Below are 19,333 nucleotides of genomic sequence, written 5' to 3' on the forward strand. Positions count from 1 at the left end.
TTTTATTAAGATCTTTTAGTGTTCTTAGCAAATTCGTAGCTTAGCGCCTTTTATAGTGTAACAGTTCTGACACCAACGCACTTGGAAACTGCCCCAGTGCCGAAGCTTTACTACGCCAAGGTTCAAGAACCATAATCTTTGTCTTATTAGGGCTCAGTCAAAGTCCTCTGTTCCTTCTGATCTGATTAACTCCATCATGGATTCGTTCTAGTTTTTCTCTGTCTTTTTACAGAGGAGTGTGGTATCATCAGCACTGCTTTGGTATCAAATGGGGGTGTCGCTGGACTGGACTCCTTGCCCTTTGGTTTCTTGCCTAGTTTTATAGCCCCTTGCCAGGGGCCAACTGCAGTTGATGGAAGAAGTGGTAGGGTCGCAGATAACCTTTTTCACAGAGAGTTGGAAGGACAAACATAAACATCCATACCCTAGGCGAGATTCGAACCCGCAGCCTCTTGGATGGAGAACAGATGCGCTAACCACTCGGTCAACCATGCTGGCGTCAACTTTTAGCTATAATTAGTAAAAAAATGACAGCATGGTTCTCAGAGGAGTGGTAAAGTCAGCAAAAGAAAGGATTGGTAAAAAATTAAAGGAGTGGTATAGTCAGCAAAAGAAAGCTATAAAGTGAGGTAAGTGAATCTTGAGCCAAAGCAGATCAGAAAGCTGGGATTTCAGGTTGGATATTCTTTGTCAAGGGGTATCAAGATTAGACAAAAGCACTCGTTCCTCTTTTTTTTTTTTTTTCATTTGCTGAATCCATCAGACAATATATATAGTTGAGGTGGGTTGGAGTCGTCGAGGAACCCAATTGGGGTTCAGTTTAGAAATAGCAGATCAGGTTTTGATGTCTGTAAATGGTAGTGTGTATATCATTAATGTTTGTACTTGTCACGAATGTTGTTGAAATGGATTTGGAAATAGTTTTTATTAGAAGAAATCTTGCTGTTATTTTGGAGGGGATATTTTATATATTATTATTTTTTTTTTACAGTTTTTGTTGTATTTTTCATACTTTTGTTACTTTTTAAGATTGATTCAGGAAACTTAAAAAGTAGGGGCATGCAGATGAGGTGTTGGACTTGTACACATAACTTCCACACAAGGAGTGCCCAGACTTTAGTTCAAGCGTGGCCTCAGACATTATCCCTGTGGCCAGCCTGCTTTATTGCTGTATCATTCAACGGAGCAAGTACTGGTTTCCCCTAGTTCAATAATAATAGTGTTTTGAACATACCCCCACACAGCAAGACCTGCACTGCATGTGGGAAGAAAGGGTGAGGACAGAAACCGGAGGCCCTACTCTGAAGATGGAACATGGCAGTAGCCACTTCACATCTCCAAAAAGAAAAGCGGCGGTATTTCTTCGGGCGATAAAAGACATTCTACCACCCAGAAGTCTAGCTGGCATTTTCTCCAACTAGGGAAGATATGCTTTTAAGACGGCAATACTCGCCTCGCCAGAGCTCCATTTGTGGAAACAGGCCGTAACACGGAAGGCAGGGTTGATTTGGCTGGGAGAGGATATATATATTGTGCGATCACTAGTCCATAACCTATAATTCATTCTTTATTAGCATTTATTATTTTAGAAAAGAAAGTATAGAACTTTTGGAAACATATATGATTATGAAAAATGGTATATTTTGTTTGTGTCCTGGCTCTGAACAATTAACTTTCTTTTCCCTCTCCACTTGATGCTCCATTAAATAAAATGGATTAAAGCTAGTTTTCATTTTATCTAGGTGGTCAAAATTGCTATAAAGCAGTTGTGCGTTTGGAAATACTGCCGAAACAAATATGAACGCTAGGAAGCTAGTGTATTTATGTCTATTAATTTGTGCATTTTCGTTGCTAAGGAAAGTCATTTAATGCATTGTTTATCTGAGTTGATTTTCAACATCTTTTATTATTTGTTAACAAATATTGTATACTGACGAAATGAAAAAGAAAAAGTCCAGGCCATATTTTGTCATTTGTAGAATACTATTGAAACAGTTTTCAAATTCTTTCAGTAAAACTTGAAAAATACTGAACTTATACTGGTTGAAGAATATACTTTTTTCTTTATCTGTAGGTTATTTATTTTTTAAATCTGGAATATCGTTTTAAATGTCGAATATTAATATCGGCTTACATCCATAAATTTCTAGTGTTTAACGAGGATTAGCTTTTGTTGTTGTTGTTTTTCCCCTTCAATGTTGTTCGCTTATGTTATATAATTCTTTTCTATTATTGTATTTTGGATTACGGGCTGTTTCATAGTATTAATGACTCACCCACAAGCTAGAAGTATTTGGTTTTCCATTTTTAAACTTGTGTGAAATATAAACTCTCCTCTATCAAAGAGTAATGATTCCAGCGGATCAATAAAAACGTATTGACCATTTTTACTATAGGAAAGTAATCGAAAACCAAACCGCGATATTCTATTGGCCTGCATTCGGTATCTTAGCATGCCTACGTGTATATTCAAGTATTGCAAAAAATAATAATAAATAATTCTTTGCCCTGCTCCGATTGCGCTCAGAGTTCAGGTATCGAAAATGTAATTTTTCATGGCTGCTGTGATCGTCTATGATTCTGTAGTGTTACGTGCCTTTCGCGTTTCGATTGCAGCAAATCATTGAGTTGACAGTAATGTTTTATGTGCTACTGTATGTTAATTGTATATCATCACACTAAAATTGGACTGTGAAGGTTATGCAAGTAGGGCGGAAGAAACTGAATACGAAGAAAGATTAAAAAAAAAAAGAAAAAAAAAAGAAAAAACTACTGAACGATTTCTTCACACGTAGAAGTGTTTTTCTTGAAAATTATGAAAATGTATTTTTCTGGAAATGAATAGACCTAGTAGTTTGTTCTGTTAACGTTTTCGCTTCAAATAACAAAAATTAGAAATCGCATTGTGTACCAGCCCATATGGTTATAAAAACAAATGACTATAACAGCAGATGACTTCGTACGGTCTGAAGGGGGGGAAAGGAGGAGGGTAGGACGGGAGAGCTAATGTTCCGAAATGGCAGCGCGAAAACAGAGCTGAAATTGTCCATTTTCTCCTGGCAGCAAAGTGATAAATTAAAACGAACAGTAAAATAGAAAACAGACTGTAAGAGGCAGATGATAAATGGATCATACAGATAATGACTCTGATTCAGCGTGATGATAAGAAAGAGCAAGGTCCTTCCGTTAAAGCAGGTTAATATCCTGCTTTTATTGACAACATAAGTGCTTTCTCATGGTAATAGTCGTTACGTAAGATTTTGCGAAATAAGAAAGTAAACTGAGAAATTTGGAGTAGAATATTCTGCTCTGTTCCATTCCACTCTTTTAATCTGAATCTACGTATATAAATGTCGATGACAAATATGCCATTATTTCTCTAATAAAATATGCTCAAATCCATTCACTGACAAAATGAAGTTTTTTATTGGCACCAAATGCCATTTCAGTATAATCCTGGGGGGGAAAGTGGGGGGGGGGGGGCGACTGTAATATAAAATACCTCGTCTAAAAATCCAAACACAGAGAAAGAAAAAACAAAACAAAACATTGTTTATGATGAATTTCAGGACATTTTCGTGAATATTAAAAAAAAAAAAAAGTTTTGAAATTTCAGGAATAGATTTGCGGAATAGATTTCGTACTTTCTAAATTCCAGATTTTATTAACTTCCATTTAAGGTACATTGTGAATGGTCCCATTGAAACAAAAATTAGAGTAATGTGAACAAATGCTTATGAATTCCAAATAGCCAATATTTCATTAAAATTCGTTCAGCCATAGTCTAGGAATAACTTGCGTATGGACATACAAAACGAACATAATACGTGCTTACATATTTTGCGAAACTCATCTCAAAAGAAATGAAAATAAGTAAATTCATAAACTCCTGACAATATTTCTGGGCAAATTTATTTTTCTAACCTCAGTAATTGCTACGATGATCTTATTCGATTTAACTGTATTCTATTTCTGTTTAAGCTTTTTTTTTTTAATCTTTTTTTAATGATCTTTAATGTTGGAAGTTTATTTTCCACTTGGTTAGACTATAATAAATTTAGTTTAATCAATCGAAGGTGAATTAGCCGATCTCATACGGAGGTGGAGACGGATCTTAATGTTCTTTTCTTCCACCTGCTTCTGTCTCTCCATTTCAATGCCGAGATTAATGTCCCGGATGGCGTTGTGACATGGAAAGCCTTGGCGTTGGCTGGCCACGAACCAGCTTCTCTCCTTGTAGAGGTCACGGAGCCGAACTCTTCTGAGGAAGGCACGTTCCTGGCCCCATTTTATTATGTTTTCCTTGATGGTAAGTTTTAGTCGTGCCCAGTCCCAGCCAGCGGTGCACCAGGTGGAGCACAGTTGGTTAAGCTTGGCCGAGAACAGGGATGGGAAGTCTGATGGTAACTTCTAGGGGGCCTGGACCAACATCTACAGCTTCTAATGAATGATAACTGAGCACGAGTAATTTGTAGTCCGAGATGAAATAATCAATTGGAACGTGCCTTATTGTCTCGGCTCTGGAGACAAGAGAAGGTGTCAAATAGAGGCGATCGATCCATGTGCCGATGCTTTGGCCTGTCCAAGTATAGTCCCGACAGTAGGGGTTGTGAGCCCTCCAGATGTCTGCAAACTGGAGATTCCTAAGGTGAATTTTCAAGTCCCTGTAGCCAGTTGTACCTGTGTTGGGATTTCCCCCTACTTTGTCGTAGGCCGGGTCCGCCACGCAGTTGAAGTCCCCCATCAGGATGATATGATGGGCGCCATACAGGTAGTTGTGGAGTGACTCGAAGAATCTATGTGCCGATGCCTTGGCCTGTCCAAGTATAGTCCCGACAGTAGGGGTTGTGAGCCCTCCAGATGTCTGCAAACTGGAGATTCCTAAGGTGAATTTTCAAGTCCCTGTAGCCAGTTGTACCTGTGTTGGGATTTCCCCCTACTTTGTCGTAGGCCGGGTCCGCCACGCAGTTGAAGTCCCCCATCAGGATGATATGATGGGCGCCATACAGGTAGTTGTGGAGTGACTGGAAGAATCTTGACCTAGATGTTCGGTCTTCCGGGGCGTAGATCTTAATACCGGGGCGTACAGCCCCGGTATTTCCAGTCAATGGCGAGAACTCTCCCTTCTGTATCTCTCTGAATGTTATGGACGGCTCGGAGGAAAGGGGGGGGCTAGCATAAATACCCCGACCCTGGTGCTGTTTCTGTTGCCAAAGCTCCAAAACGATGTGACGGGGTACTTCAAAATTAAGAACATTCGCCACGAGTTCTGCACGTGAGTTCGAGAGGGCCTTGAACTCGTGGCGAATGTTCTTAATTTTGAAGCTTTTGATTTTATCTTCGACCCTATAATCATATAGGTGAGATTTCGAATTTGGGAGTTGATACGTTCGTGTCGACAAGAGGGGGTTTCCACCTCCATTTTGTTGGGTCTGAATGTGTTTGGAGCGGCTTCGATGGTTCTTATCAAGTTTTGGCGAAGCCGTACCCTTCTTCTTAGGAGGTTCTTTGGGGAGTGGAAGAAGTTGGTCCCCCCGTCTTCTCTTCTGCAGGGGGGGGATGCTGGCTACTGCAGGGAGAGATCTCTGAAACGTTGCCAGAAGAAGCTTCCTCTGTTGTTGAGGGGGAGGATAGCTGGTGTAGTGCTATCCATGGGTTCCTCTGCACTACCCTCGGCTATATGTTATTCTTCTGCCGTTGTTGTTGGTATGGTGGAAGTAGCTGAGGGGAAGACTGTTCCCTCAGCTGATGTTGTTGCTGGAGGGGTAGAAACAGTTTCTTCCGCTGTTGTTAGGGCGGGATGCTTCTTTATTTTTCCCAGTTTTGGGAAAATGTTTTCTCCCCGCTGGTGGTGGGTAATACCAGAAATTCACCGGCGTCTCTTGCAGGTTGCAGATTTAAAGGTTCTATCAGTGTCCCCGCCCTCTCTGCAAATGTGCGCAGAAAGCATGATGTTATTTTGTGCTCCACGCTGGAGCACTTTCGGCAGGGGTGCGGGCACTGCCTAGAGATGTGCCCGACGCCGGCACAGTTAAAACACTTGGCTCTAGGGCAGTCACTTCCCAGATGTTCAACTGAGCCACATCGCAGACACAGTCTCTGCACTCTGGGATAATTCACCATTACACGCGATGTGCCGATGGTAACAAGGTTTGGCACTGGCTGTGGCATGTCCATGGTGAAGGTGACTTCTCCGGAGTACCAGGCGGGATCTTTCTGGGAGATGCTCTTCTTAATGTTGCTCACTTTCCCCCACTTGTTGAATGTTTGGATGAGCACGTCGTCTCCGGCTTTGATGTACTCCATGGGGAAGTGGCTGATTTTTAGTTGGCGCACTTGGGACCCGACCATGGTAGGGGTCACCTGCTTCCCTTGGACTTGGAAGCCCTATAAAAGTTTATCCCTCATTGTCACGTTCTTTACGACAAACAGAATTCATCCTCCTCTGTAGGTGGTGAAGGAGAAGATGTTTTGAGCTCCTATGGCCGGCTTTAAAACTTTGGTTAGAACTCTGGGGTCTTCCAACCCTGGAATCTCCACTCCTAAGGTCCAGGTCCTGGGGGGATGGGGATCACTCGACTCATTTTTGGTCTCTGCATCTAGAAAAAATAAAAAAAAGAATTAGAGTCCGAAGACTCTAAAATAATCCTGTATTGCTAAAAAGCGCTACCAGCAAGTTAAAGGTTAGTAACAATCAATAACAAAGTTATTAAAATGTTAAAGAAAGACAATAAATTTAACACAAGTAACTATAACAATGAAAAAAATACCACGTGTTCCTGTAAGACGAGAGGCATCGAAAAGCAGTTCATCTACGAATGATAAGAAATCTCACAGGCTTTCCTTTTATTGCGTGATCCCTCACAAGAAATGCGATAATGCAAATTAATGCATTTTACTTGGTGAACAGCGCCAAAATTTCCCTTGGCGATGTTTCGTACTTTTTTTTTTTCGTTAAATTGAATCCCCATGTTCCACTGTGTACGTCTACCGAATATTTGTGTGTTTCTTCCAATACATTACTCGTTAGAGGGCTCTGAACACTTGATGTTCAGAGCCCTCTGAACACTTGATGTTATTTTATAATCACCTGGTATATTAAGAGTTATTTGAATCACAATACAATAGACAAGCCCCAAACAGTAAATCTGGAGGTGACCGATGTGGAGGTTCATACCTGCAATGCTGGGAGTCTCAAGATCTATGCTGCTTATAATCCTCCAAGCATTCCTCTGCTGACAACAGATCTGGACTCCATTCTTGGTCCAAATGACTCCATAATAATAGCAGGAGACCTGAACTCAAAACACACAGCTTGGTACAGCTCTCCAACTAACACCAAAGGCCACACACTATTCAACTTTGCAATGCTCAACTCTATTGTTGTGGCCGGTCCTATCGAGCCCACCCACTCAGCCCGTCAGGTAGCTCGGATGTATTAGACATTGTCATCTTTAAAAATATAAGTTACCAATTCAAATTGGAATCAGTTAACGAATTATCTTCTGACCACAGTCCCATAGTGCTTAATCTAGGTTCATCAGATCAATTCTCTCCTCTGTACACATTCATACCATGGGACAAGTTAGCCAAGGTTCTTCCCGATCATATTGATCCAGTGCCCAACATCAGTAAAAAGGAAGAGATAGACTCAGCAGTAAATAAATAACTCTACAAATTCAGAAAGCAATAGAATCAGTCAGACAATCCACTGTCTTCCACCCAACCAACCATATTCCTGAAGAAATCATGGAGCTAATCAGAGCCAGAAAGAAATACCACAATACCCAAGCCCCACAAGACAAAACAGTATTGAACAATCTAAACAGGCAGGTCTGAGAAGCTCTTCAAAAACACAGAAACCATCAATGGGAAACCAAATTGGCTAACATCAATACTGAAGATCATTCCGTATGGGAATTCTTAAGAGAGATCCGCACCAAAAAGCAACTCATACCACCTATACAAACGAAGAAAAGGGACAGTTCACAAAGATGAAGAGAAAGCTGAAGCACTAGTAGATAACCTTGAATCTCAGTGCAATTCATCTTATACAAATCTAAATATCAACCTTATGTACAAGATTCATCGTCATGTTAGGACAACCTTAAGTCAGAACACTGTTAACTCCAAACATATCACTCCAACAAATCTGGCAGAAATGATAATCATCTCCCATCTAAACAGTAAAAAAGCTCCAGGACCGGATGGCATAACTAACAGAATAGTAAAACTACTCCCAAGAAAGGCCATAGTCCATCTCGTGAACATTACAAATGCCATCTTTAGATTCCAGCATTTCCCTACATGGAAAACAGCCACCATCATGCCATTGAAGAAGCCAGGAAAAAATCCTCACCTTCCCGAAAGCTACAGACTCATAAGCCTATTGTCCAGGCTCGGAAAGGTGACAGAGAAAGTGATCCTCTCAAGACTCCAAGCAGAAACAGATAAGTTAGGAAAATTTTGCCTAATGAACAGTTCAGCTTCCCCTAAGGACCATAGTACAGCTCAACAAGTACACTGGCTGGTAGAAGTCATTGCTAAATGTTATAACTGGAAACTCAATAGAGCTGCCATCTTTATCGACGCAGAGAAGGCATTTGACAAAGTATAGCATCAAGGCTTTCTCTACAAACTGATAAAATTTAACTTGCCAATCAAGTTAATAAAAATAATACACTCTTACCTTAAAGACAGATATATGCAGGTCAGAGTCGGCGAAACGGTTCCGACCAGACGCAGGATCTCGGCAGGCATACCTCAGGGATCTCTTCTGGCCCCTCTCTTGTTCTCAATCTATGTAGCGGACATCCCTTTGAACCCAAGAACAACATTCACTGCATTATACGCAGATGATACTGCATTGATGGCAAGATCTCTGACCCAAAACTGGCAACTAAAAGACTTCAAACCAGCATACACAATTTAGAAAAGTGGATGGCAGACTGGAGGATCCAAGTTAACCCCCAGAAAAGCTCAGCTATATTGTTTACTAGAAAGAAAATCCATACCATGGAGGACATTTATTTATTGGGAGTAAAGATTCCATGGCAGACTGAAGTTAAATATCTTGGAGTGATTCTTGATAGTAAACTCCTATTCAGCAAACATATAAGTTACCTTACCTCAAAGACATCCAAAGTCTTAGCACAGCTCTACCCTATGATCAACAGACAAAGTAAACTGGACACGCAAACAAAATTAACAATTTACAAGATGGTAATTTGACCGGTCATCACTTACACATCCCCAGCATGGAGCCACACTGTAAATTCAAACATTCTAAAACTTCAAAGATTACAGAATAAATTCCTGAGGATGATTCTGGATGCCCCTTGGTTTAAGAAACCCAGATCCTTAGAGAAGTTAATATCCCTCCCTTATATCTCTTCCCTTCTCCTAAATCTAGCTGAGAAATTCTTTACCAAGACAAGCATTCATCCTAACCCGTTAATCAAGTAAGCCTCAGAATATAATGAAGCGGAAAGTTACAAATATAAAAGACCAAAGTCTATCTTAAGTTCAGCTGAACACTGCTAATTTCACTGCCCACAATGGGCGAGCATATAGCTCACAAACACTCCATTCAAAGTTCTTTCATTACAGACAAAGGGGAATATGAAAAGCAATTTTGCTTCACCCATCTAGCCAGAAATGTTAATGTTAATGTTCAACCTTGGTATCTCTCCTGGGTCTGTCTCCCACTGATATGCTTTTGTGCAGAAGTGGTCCTTGTTCTTGAGCTATGAGAGGCTCTGCTTGGAGTAGGTTTTTGCCTGTCTCTGAGTGGAGCCACTGCTGAGATTATGGCTCTGTCTGGTGGTGGGGTAAGCCTGTTACTGAGTGGAACGATGCTGAGTTGGACAATCCTTGAGTCACTCGTAGGGAGTAGTGGTCTGGGGGACCCCTAATTTTTAGAGAGTTCTTTACTTAAACAGCACCTCAATGAAGGTCAAAACCTGTTGGTTATTTGATTCCAGGGGAGCAGAGTTTTTGCTCCCTTAAGGTTTTTGCCTTAGGGAGCATTTGAGCATCGAGGGATTTGGATTTGTTGGGGTGGCCTGTATTACGGCTTCCTTGGTGGTTAGGGAGCCTCTCACTGGAGAGGTAATCCCCACACTTAAACAGGGAAACTGGTCTGGGTAGTGGCCCTTCCTATTATGCATTGCATTATACAAGCATGAAAGGGGGTATGCTTTGCATTATGGGATACCTACTAAGGCAAACGATATGACGTCATTAGCCTATATACAAGTAACTTAGACGTGAATATATTTCATGTGCAAAATATTGTTTTGCTTCCTTGGGATAAGGATTAAAAACAAGAATAAAATTTCTTGGTATCTTTAACATTTTTTTTTAACGTGATTAAACTAGTTCTTGTAGACAAGCTTATAAGTTGATTATGCATTACTAAATCACTTAAGGAATTGACAACATAGATAAGAATATAAATTAAATTACACTTTAATAAATATTTCCGATATTTTGGCAACGTCATGCTGCCATCTTCAAAAGGAACTTACAAAAAAGGCACATGCACATAGGCACTACAGCACAGTAACTGAGAATGAAGTGATAAAGCTATTGTTCTCCTAAAAGTCCTGATGCCCCCCTAGCGGGCTATATAGGTGTTCTTGGGCATTTGGCTGACGGTCTGCTGATAAGTAAATATATATATATATATCTGTTTGCTTACTTGGGAAATGGAGTAAAAAAACAGGTTTATATTTAAAATAGCTTGGTATCTTTAACATATGTTATACCCAAGGTAAAAAACTTTCCAACTTTCCACACACACACACACACACACACACATATATATATATATATATATAGCCTGATTACCCCTCTTTATTCGATTCTGCTCTTCTTTCACATTTAGAATAGATTGTATGAATGGACAGCTAAGTGGAACTGTCAGTTCAATGTTGCAAAGTGAAATTTGGTAAGCAATGATGGGATGCAAAGTATACATTTCATGGCAAACTTTAAAGGAGGTAAAGGAGATAAGCAATCTGGGAGTGGTAGTGGACAAGGACCTGCAATTCAGGGGTCACATTGTCCATGTTGTGAAGACATGGACAATGTGTATTGGATAATGGCAATGATGCACAGGACCCTGACATGCAGAAATAAAGATGTTATGGTACCATTGTATAAAGCCTTAATCAGGCCTCATATGGATTATTTTGCACAAATTTGGTCACTGGGTTTTCATAGTGATGAGGATATGTTAGAAAGGGTCCAGAGAAAATTCATAAATGTGGTCAGTGGTCTATGTGGAGTACGAGGACAGATTGAAAGAATGTAATTTGCAAAGCCTCTTGAATAGGAGGAGGAGGGGGGGGATATATGATTGAGACATATAAGCTAGTCAGGGGTTGTTATCAGATTGACATGGAAGAGATTTTTCATAGAATGGGAGGAAGAACAAGAGGCCATCCCTGGAAACTGTATAAGGAGTTTGTGAGCAGAGGAGTGAGATAGAGGTTCTTTACATGAGAATAGTTGGTGAGTGGAATGCATTGCCTGAGTGTATGTTGTGAATGTAGACACATTGACTCAGTTTAAGGCACAGTTGGATGAGCATTGTGTGCAATAGCATGTGCCTCCCACAATGAGTCTCTGACTAAATTGAGGTCAGATGTTAATAATAATAATGACAATAATTTGGTTGGCTTGTGATTATCATTCTTAAATTTTTAAACTGTTCCTCTTTTTTTTTTAAAGTTCACATTTTCAAAATTTGTATCAGATAAGTGATTTTGCCTAGTATTAATCATGGTTTTTTATTGATTAACTTTTAGTCCTGTCTCGTATGGTATTTTTCTAATTCCAAATATGTCTCTTCTGTTCTCTGTTTGATTCTTGAGCAGTGGCGGTTCGTGGCTTGTAATCGTGGGGGTGCTGCAACTTTTGAAATATAGATACACACTGTAAGTAGGGTGTATGCGTGTTTGGATAAAATATCAAAATTATGGTAAAAATTTTAAAAAAATTTAAACATGAAAAAATACTGTTTATTATTGATAAAATTATACAGTTTGGTATAATTCAAAATTGCGTAAAAATAAAATATATTCTTCTTGTTTTGTTTCATGAAAAAATATTGTTTATTATTGATGAAATTATACAGTTTAGTATGATTCAAAATTACTTAAAAATAAAATCCATTCTTCTTGTTTTGTTTCAAGTGAAAAGGTCAATAACTTTTCCTTGATGTATGTGTGACTGAAGAATTTGTAGCTCACTTACAGTCACTACTGTCACAGCACTTATTTCTGAGATCATAATTGTCAATAACCCCAATAATATTCTAAAATAAAAACTATAACAAATGTTGTCTTTAATTGTAATGTCCAAATATTTAAAGAGACGGAGTAAACATGATAAGCACTATGAACACTCTACTACTGGCGCAAACTGCATATAAACAACAGTGGAACTGCATGACAGACAGTGCCGCATTACGCTAATAGCTCGCATCTCATAATGATGTGCATATGCTTGCGTGCATAGCAATATGACACTGTGGTAAACACAGTGCTGCTAGTCCTTTGCCCTCCTAAGTGCTATAAGATGGATTTTTATTATTTTTTATACAAAATAAGAGAATTGTATAGAATTGTTGATGATAAAATTAAATATTACAAGCAAATATAAATAAATTAATAAATATATTTATATATCGAGAAAAATTGGGAGTGCTGCAGTTCCGCAGTGCCCATGCATGAGCCACCCCTGTTCTTGAGATAATATTAATGTCATTTGCATTTGTCACAGTCTGCACTGATTTGTTTATTAGATGATTGGGCAATAATCAAATAATGTATTCCCAAACTAATTTAAAAAGTATTGGAGCTAGATTAGCTTGTTTTAATCTGTAAGTTATCAGAAAGGAATCTATTAAATCATTTTGTATTTTAAAATGTGCTTCTGAATTTTTCCATTGTTAATCATGAATGGTATGTTGGTGTGAGGAGAAGGCAGTGGAGTTTGTGGATGTATCGCATGTGTTTGAGGGAAGAATGAAATTATAGAGGTGTGATGGGTTGCATTTAAATGGCTTTGGGGTGAGTGTGCTGGATGAAAGTATGGGTGTGTGGAAGTACAGTGTGTGTGATGCGTGCCAGAGATCAGAAGGAAGAGATGAAAAGAAAAATCAGGAGAGTGGTACCAAAGAGACAGCAGTGCTTGGCAGTGGAAACAGTAGTAGTGGTGTGAGAGAGGAAGAGTGAATGGGAATGCAAGAGGAACAGGGAAACGGGGGGGGGGGGGGCCTTGGGTGGACATGGAGACATGACACAGAGAGAGTGAATGTGTGTATGAAGATGGAGTATATTGCAATGTGGGTGAAGAAGTGGAGACTGAGCAGGTATATGTGGTAAGTGCTGATAAAGGTGATTTGGCAGGTGTAGTGGGAAAGCAACCAACATATGGCTTGGATAGGACTGGCTGTAGACCTAAAAATGAACTCTTGTGTTTGTTTACAAATGCCAGAAGTATCAGAAATAAAGGGAATGAAATGGTTTCAGTGATTGAGTTTATTTGCTCCCAAATCATTGGAATAAGTGAAACATGGTTGAATGAAGATGATATCGTAATGGGAATAGAAATGTAAGGTTACAGTATTTTTAGTGAGGATAGAAAGGGCAGTAAGGGAGGGGAGACTGCTGCTGATGATAGCAGGGGAATTAAGTCCACATAAGGTAGACATGCCAGAAGTATCAGAAATAAAGGGAATGAAATGGTTTCAGTGATTGAGTTTATTTGCTCCCAAATCATTGGAATAAGTGAAACATGGTTGAATGAAGATGATATCGTAATGGGAATAGAAATGTAAGGTTACAGTATTTTTAGTGAGGATAGAAAGGGCAGTAAGGGAGGGGAGACTGCTGCTGATGATAGCAGGGGAATTAAGTCCACATAAGGTAGACATGAAAGGGAGAAATAGTGGCAATGGTTATGAGGCAGTGTGGTGTAACGTGGAGGTTGAGAAGAAGACATATTTAGTTGGATGTTGCTATAGGCCTGGGAATGTGGAAGGTGGTGATGAAGAAATGTATAAACAACTTGGATCAGTGAACAAAGGAAGAGTAATTATTGTGGGTGATTTTAATTATGGCGGTACAGATTGGAATGAAGAGATAGCATTTGGGAATAAGGAAAGTGAATTTCTCGAGTTCTTGAGAGATAACTCTCTCAGGCAGCACATAAAAGAAGGCGTACGAGGATCAAGAGTTCTAGGTCTGATCATTTCATCAAAGGATGTAATTGTTTTGAGGGGATTTCACATTTTCCTCCAGTTGGTGAACGTGATCATGAAGTAATCACTTGTGTTGCGGTTAGTCATATGCAGGTTTTTGTGAGGAAAGGATATATGTGGAATTATAAGGCTGGTGATTATGACAAGCTTAGGAGACAATTTCGAGCTATAACATGGAATGAGGAGTTGAGCAGTAAGGAAATAAATGCTGCATGGGAACTTACATAGAAATACATCACAGCATCAATGTACGAATATATCCCAAAGGCCAAAAGGCTGATTAAGGTAGGTGTAAAATGGATGAATGTGGAGCTTAAGCATGAAATCTGGAAAAAGAAAGTACTCTGGAGGAAGTACAAGATGAATAATGGTAATCAGTCACATGAAGAATATAAAGAACAAGCCAGAAGAGTGACTCAGTAAGGAAAACAAAAGTAGAGTATGAGCAGAAATTGGCAAATCAGGCTAAGAAAAACCCTAGATAGTTTTTTAGATATGTGGCAAGTAGAAGAAGGAAGAATGATCATGGAAAGATGAAGTTAGAGGATGAAAGTGGTAGAAGGTAACTGCTGCAGAAGACATTGTTGAGGTATTCAGTGATCAATTTATTATTATTATTATTATTATTATTATTATTACCCAAGACCTCATGGAGTAAAAGACTCATCTGGGAGGTCCTTTTATCACACACACACATCTCATCATACCGTGTCTTAAACTCCTTGCAGACACCACACTCTCAGGCAAGGCGTTCCAATCTTCACAACTCTGCACGAAAAAAATCTGCCTCTCACTCCCTTACTCACACCCTCTTTATACAGTTTCCAGGGATGACCTCTGGTTTTCCCCTGATCTCCCGCTATTCTCTGTAGAACTTCTCCACCATTAATCTTATAACAACCCCTTACCAACTTGTAGGTCTCTATCATATCTCCGCTCTTCCTTCTCTCCACCAGACTCTGCAAATTACATCTTCTCAATCTTTCCTCATACTCAACATTCCAGAGGTCAGAAACTACCTTAGTCAGTTGCCTTTGGATCTTTTCCAACATCTCTTCATCCTTCTAAAAACCCGGTGACCAAATCTGGGCACAATAGTCCATGTGTGGCCTAATCAAAGCCTTATACAATGGAACAAGAATTTCCCTACTTCTACACGTCAGTGTCCTCCGCATCATTCCCAGAAGTCTTTGTGTTGTCTTCACAATTTTGGCGATGTGTCCCCCTAAATTTTAGATCCTTATCCACTATCACCCCCAGGTCTCTTATTTCCTCCACTTCCAACAATATACTCTCACCAAGCATAAATTCTGCATCCCATCTTTGTTTTCCAAATTTTAAAACCTTACATTTTGCAACATTGAACTCACATCCCCATCTGCTTGCTCAATCTATTCAAGTCCTCTTGCAAGGCCACAACATCTTCACTACTCTGTATGGTTCGTCCCAACTTTGCATCATCTGCAAACAACTGAATATCTCCATCCAAATCTTCGCCAATGTCATTAATATACAAGTTAAATAGTAATGTCCCTAAAACAGACCCCTGAGGCACTCCACTAGTGACTTTCCTTTTCCTGGATATCACACCCCTATACACAACTTGTTGATACCTATCAGATAGCCAGTCTCCAATCCAATGCACTAATCTAATATCCAACCCCATCTGCTCTAGTTTGACTGTCAACTTATCATGAGGTACTCTATCAAAAGCTTTTGCGAAATCCAAGTATATTACTGTGTATCCTTCTCCTCTGTCCAAGGAAGCAGTCACTTTATTATAATAAGTAAGTAGATTACTAAAACATAAACTCCCTTTAGCAAATCCATGCAGTCCATCAAAGATTATACCATTGTTGTCAACCCAACTCTGGATCCTAGTTCTCACAAGTGTGTTTCATCCTGATCAGGGTGGAATCATGAAAAATGTAAGTGCAGAGGACATAGGAGAGGATAGCTTAATTGTGAGTGAGCAGGAGGTATTTGAGGAAATAAATAACCTTGATGTTAATAAGGCGATAGAATTCGATGACATATCACCACGCATCTTAAGGGAATGTTTCAGGGAACTGGCAGTAGCATTGGCATGCCTGTTTAATAAGAGTTTTGCAACAGTATAGGTTCCAAGGAAGTGGAAGGAAGGTAAAATTGTTCCACTGCATAAAGACAGTGATAAGGATGTAGCTTTAAATTATAATCTGATCTGTATATCTAGAGTTGTGGTGAAGGTCCTGGAGAGAGAATGGTGAGAAGTAGGATACAGAAATGGGTTGATAACAGCAGTATTCTCTGTGGTTATCAGCATGGGTTTGTTAAGAGGAGATCATGTTTCACTAACTTAGTTATGTACTATGACAAGGTGACAAATACCTTGGACAGAGGAGATGCATATACAGTGGTATATTTGGATTTTGCAAAGGCTTTTAATAGACTGCCACATGACAAGCTCCTAAATAAATTGAAGCAGATGGAATTGGATAACAGACTTCTATGTTGGATCAGTGACTGGCTGTCAGATAGTTGTATATGGGGGGGGGGTGAGTGCAGTATCTCAAAAGAGAAAGGTCACCAATGGTGTGCCGCAGGGGTCAGTTTTGGGGCCATTGTTGTTCAATTTGTATGTTAATGATATTGGGTCGGGTTTAACTAGTGATATCAAGCTGTTTGCAGATGATGCAAAACTGGGAAGAGAGCAATGCACAGTCAGGCTGATGTTATTGCCTTACAAGAGGACTTGAATAGATTGCATGAATGGGCATGGGATGCAAAGTATACACTTGGTGGGGAAACTTTAACAGAAGTAGAGGAGATGAGAGATCTAGGAGTGATGGTGGACAAGGACCTGAAATTCAGGGGCCACATTGCACAAGTTGTGAAGACATGACATCGAATAATGGCAATGATGCAGAGAACCCTGACATGCAGAAATAGAGAAGTTATGATTCCATTGTATAAGGCCTTGATCAGGCCTCATATGGATTATTGTGCACAGATTTGGTTGCCAGGTTTACATGGAGACTAGGATATGTTGGAAAGGGTACAGACAAAATTCACAAAGGTAGTCAGTGGTCTTTGGAATGTGGAGTATGAGGACAGATTGAGAGAATGTAAGTTGTAGAGCCTCATGAATAGGAGGAAGGGGGGGGGGGATCATTGAGACATATAAGCTGGTCAGAGGTTGTTATCAGGTAGACATGGAAGAGATATTTCTATGAAATATTTCTTCCATGTTCAATCTGATGATGATGGGAGAGGAGAGTAGAACAAGAGGCCATTGCTGGAAACTGTATAAGGAGGGTGTGAGCAAAGGAGTGAGAAGCAGGTTCTTCGCATAGAGGGTGGTTGGTGAGTGGAATGCATTGCCTGAGTGGGTTGTGGATATGGACACATTGAATAAGTTTAAGACATGGTTGGATTAGCATTGCATGCAATAGTGAGTACCTCCCACGACAAGTCTCTGACTCTATGGAGGTCAAATGTTGATAATAATAATAATAATAATAATAATCTTCCAAGTCTTAAAAACATATCTGATATTCCAAAAAAGTATCATAATCTCATATAGCTTTTCTCTCTTAATGCTTACATATGCTTGTGGAAATCAACAAAAATCTGATGAATATTTATATCAAATTTCCAAATTTTTATTCTAATACCTGTTTAACTACGTCTCTCATCAATTGTAGATTTTCCTTTCCTGAAATCTTCTGTAGAATCAATTGTGCATTTTACATAAGAAAGAAATGCCTCTATAATTTCCAAGAGCTGTTTTGTCATTATTTTTATATATTGGGTAGATCAGATTCTTTTGGAATTTGCTCTTTGTTCCATATGGTTAAAATAAGTATGTATATTTTGTCGTCTAGTTTCTGTTCTCCTGCTGAAAGCAGGAGAACAGAACCCGTATTTCTACCATAAACCTATATGCACAGCCAATAGATACAAATACTCTGAAATATTAAGTATGAGAACAGATTGAGGGAATGTAGTCTTCATTCCCTCAATTCAGAGCTTGGAAAATATGAGGAAGAGGAGGAGTGATATGATTGAGATGTATTAGTTGGTGAGAGGATCCTATCAAATAGATAGGTACAGGGGAATTATTGCATAGGATAATGGGCAATGCGAGAATTGAGAGACCATTCCTAGAAACTGTACAAAGTCATGCGAATAAGCAGTTGAAAAGGAGATTTTTTTTTGCTTGGTGGATATCTATTAGTGATGTATCTATTGGTGAATAGTTAATGACTGAAATGCACTGGCAGAGTAGGAGGTAAGTTCTCCTACACTGAATGTCTTCAAGGCAAAGTATGACAGTTAATGTGGTCTGTGAGTGTTCAACCTACTGTGATGAGTCTCCAGACTCCATGGAGGTTTGGAAGTAATACTAATTATATACATCCAAAGAGGGTGTTTGCTTTGCATTGTGAGATACTAAGGCAATCGATGCGAAGTCCTTAGCTTTATACACAATTAGCCTAGTCATAAAGATGCTCCCATGTGCAAACTTTGTTTGCTTACCAATGGCAGCTCGTGGCTTGAAATCCTGGGGGTGCTGCAACTTTTGAAATATACATACACACTGTAAGTACAGTGTATACGTGTTTGGATAAAATATCAAAATTATGGTAAAAATAAAAACTAAATAAACATGTAAAAATATGTTTATTATTGATAAAATTCTACAGTTTGGTATAATTCAAATTTACTTAAAAATAAAATATATTTTTCTTGTTTTATTTCATGAAAAAATATTGTTTATTATCGATAAAATTATACAGTGTTTGGTATAATTCAAAATTACTTGAAAATAAAATCCATTATCATAACCCCAGTAATGTTCTAAAATAAAAACTATAACAAATGTTATGTCTTTAATTGTAATGTCCAAATATTTAAAGAGACGGAGTAAACACGATAAGCACTATGAACACTCTATGCTTATAGTGCCGCATTACGCTAATAGCTCGCATCTCACTATGACGTGCATATGCTTGTGCGAGTAGCAATATGGCACTGTGGTAAACACAGTGCTGCTAGCGTCCTTCGCCCTCCTAAGTG

The 19,333-nt window shown here is 39.2% G+C and overlaps 1 protein-coding gene across 5 annotated transcripts in view; it reads left to right on the forward strand.

Annotated features, from left to right (window-relative positions):
- The window catches only part of LOC150109305 (irregular chiasm C-roughest protein-like), a 641,937-nt gene that overhangs the window by 445,615 nt on the left and 176,989 nt on the right, over nucleotides 1-19,333 (forward strand). The window lies entirely within an intron of this gene.

This window comes from Typopeltis vanoorti, chromosome 2 (assembly GCF_054136105.1).
Source record: "Typopeltis vanoorti isolate ZY-2024b chromosome 2, IOZ_Tvanoo_1.0, whole genome shotgun sequence".
Lineage (NCBI taxonomy): Eukaryota > Metazoa > Arthropoda > Arachnida > Uropygi > Thelyphonidae > Typopeltis > Typopeltis vanoorti.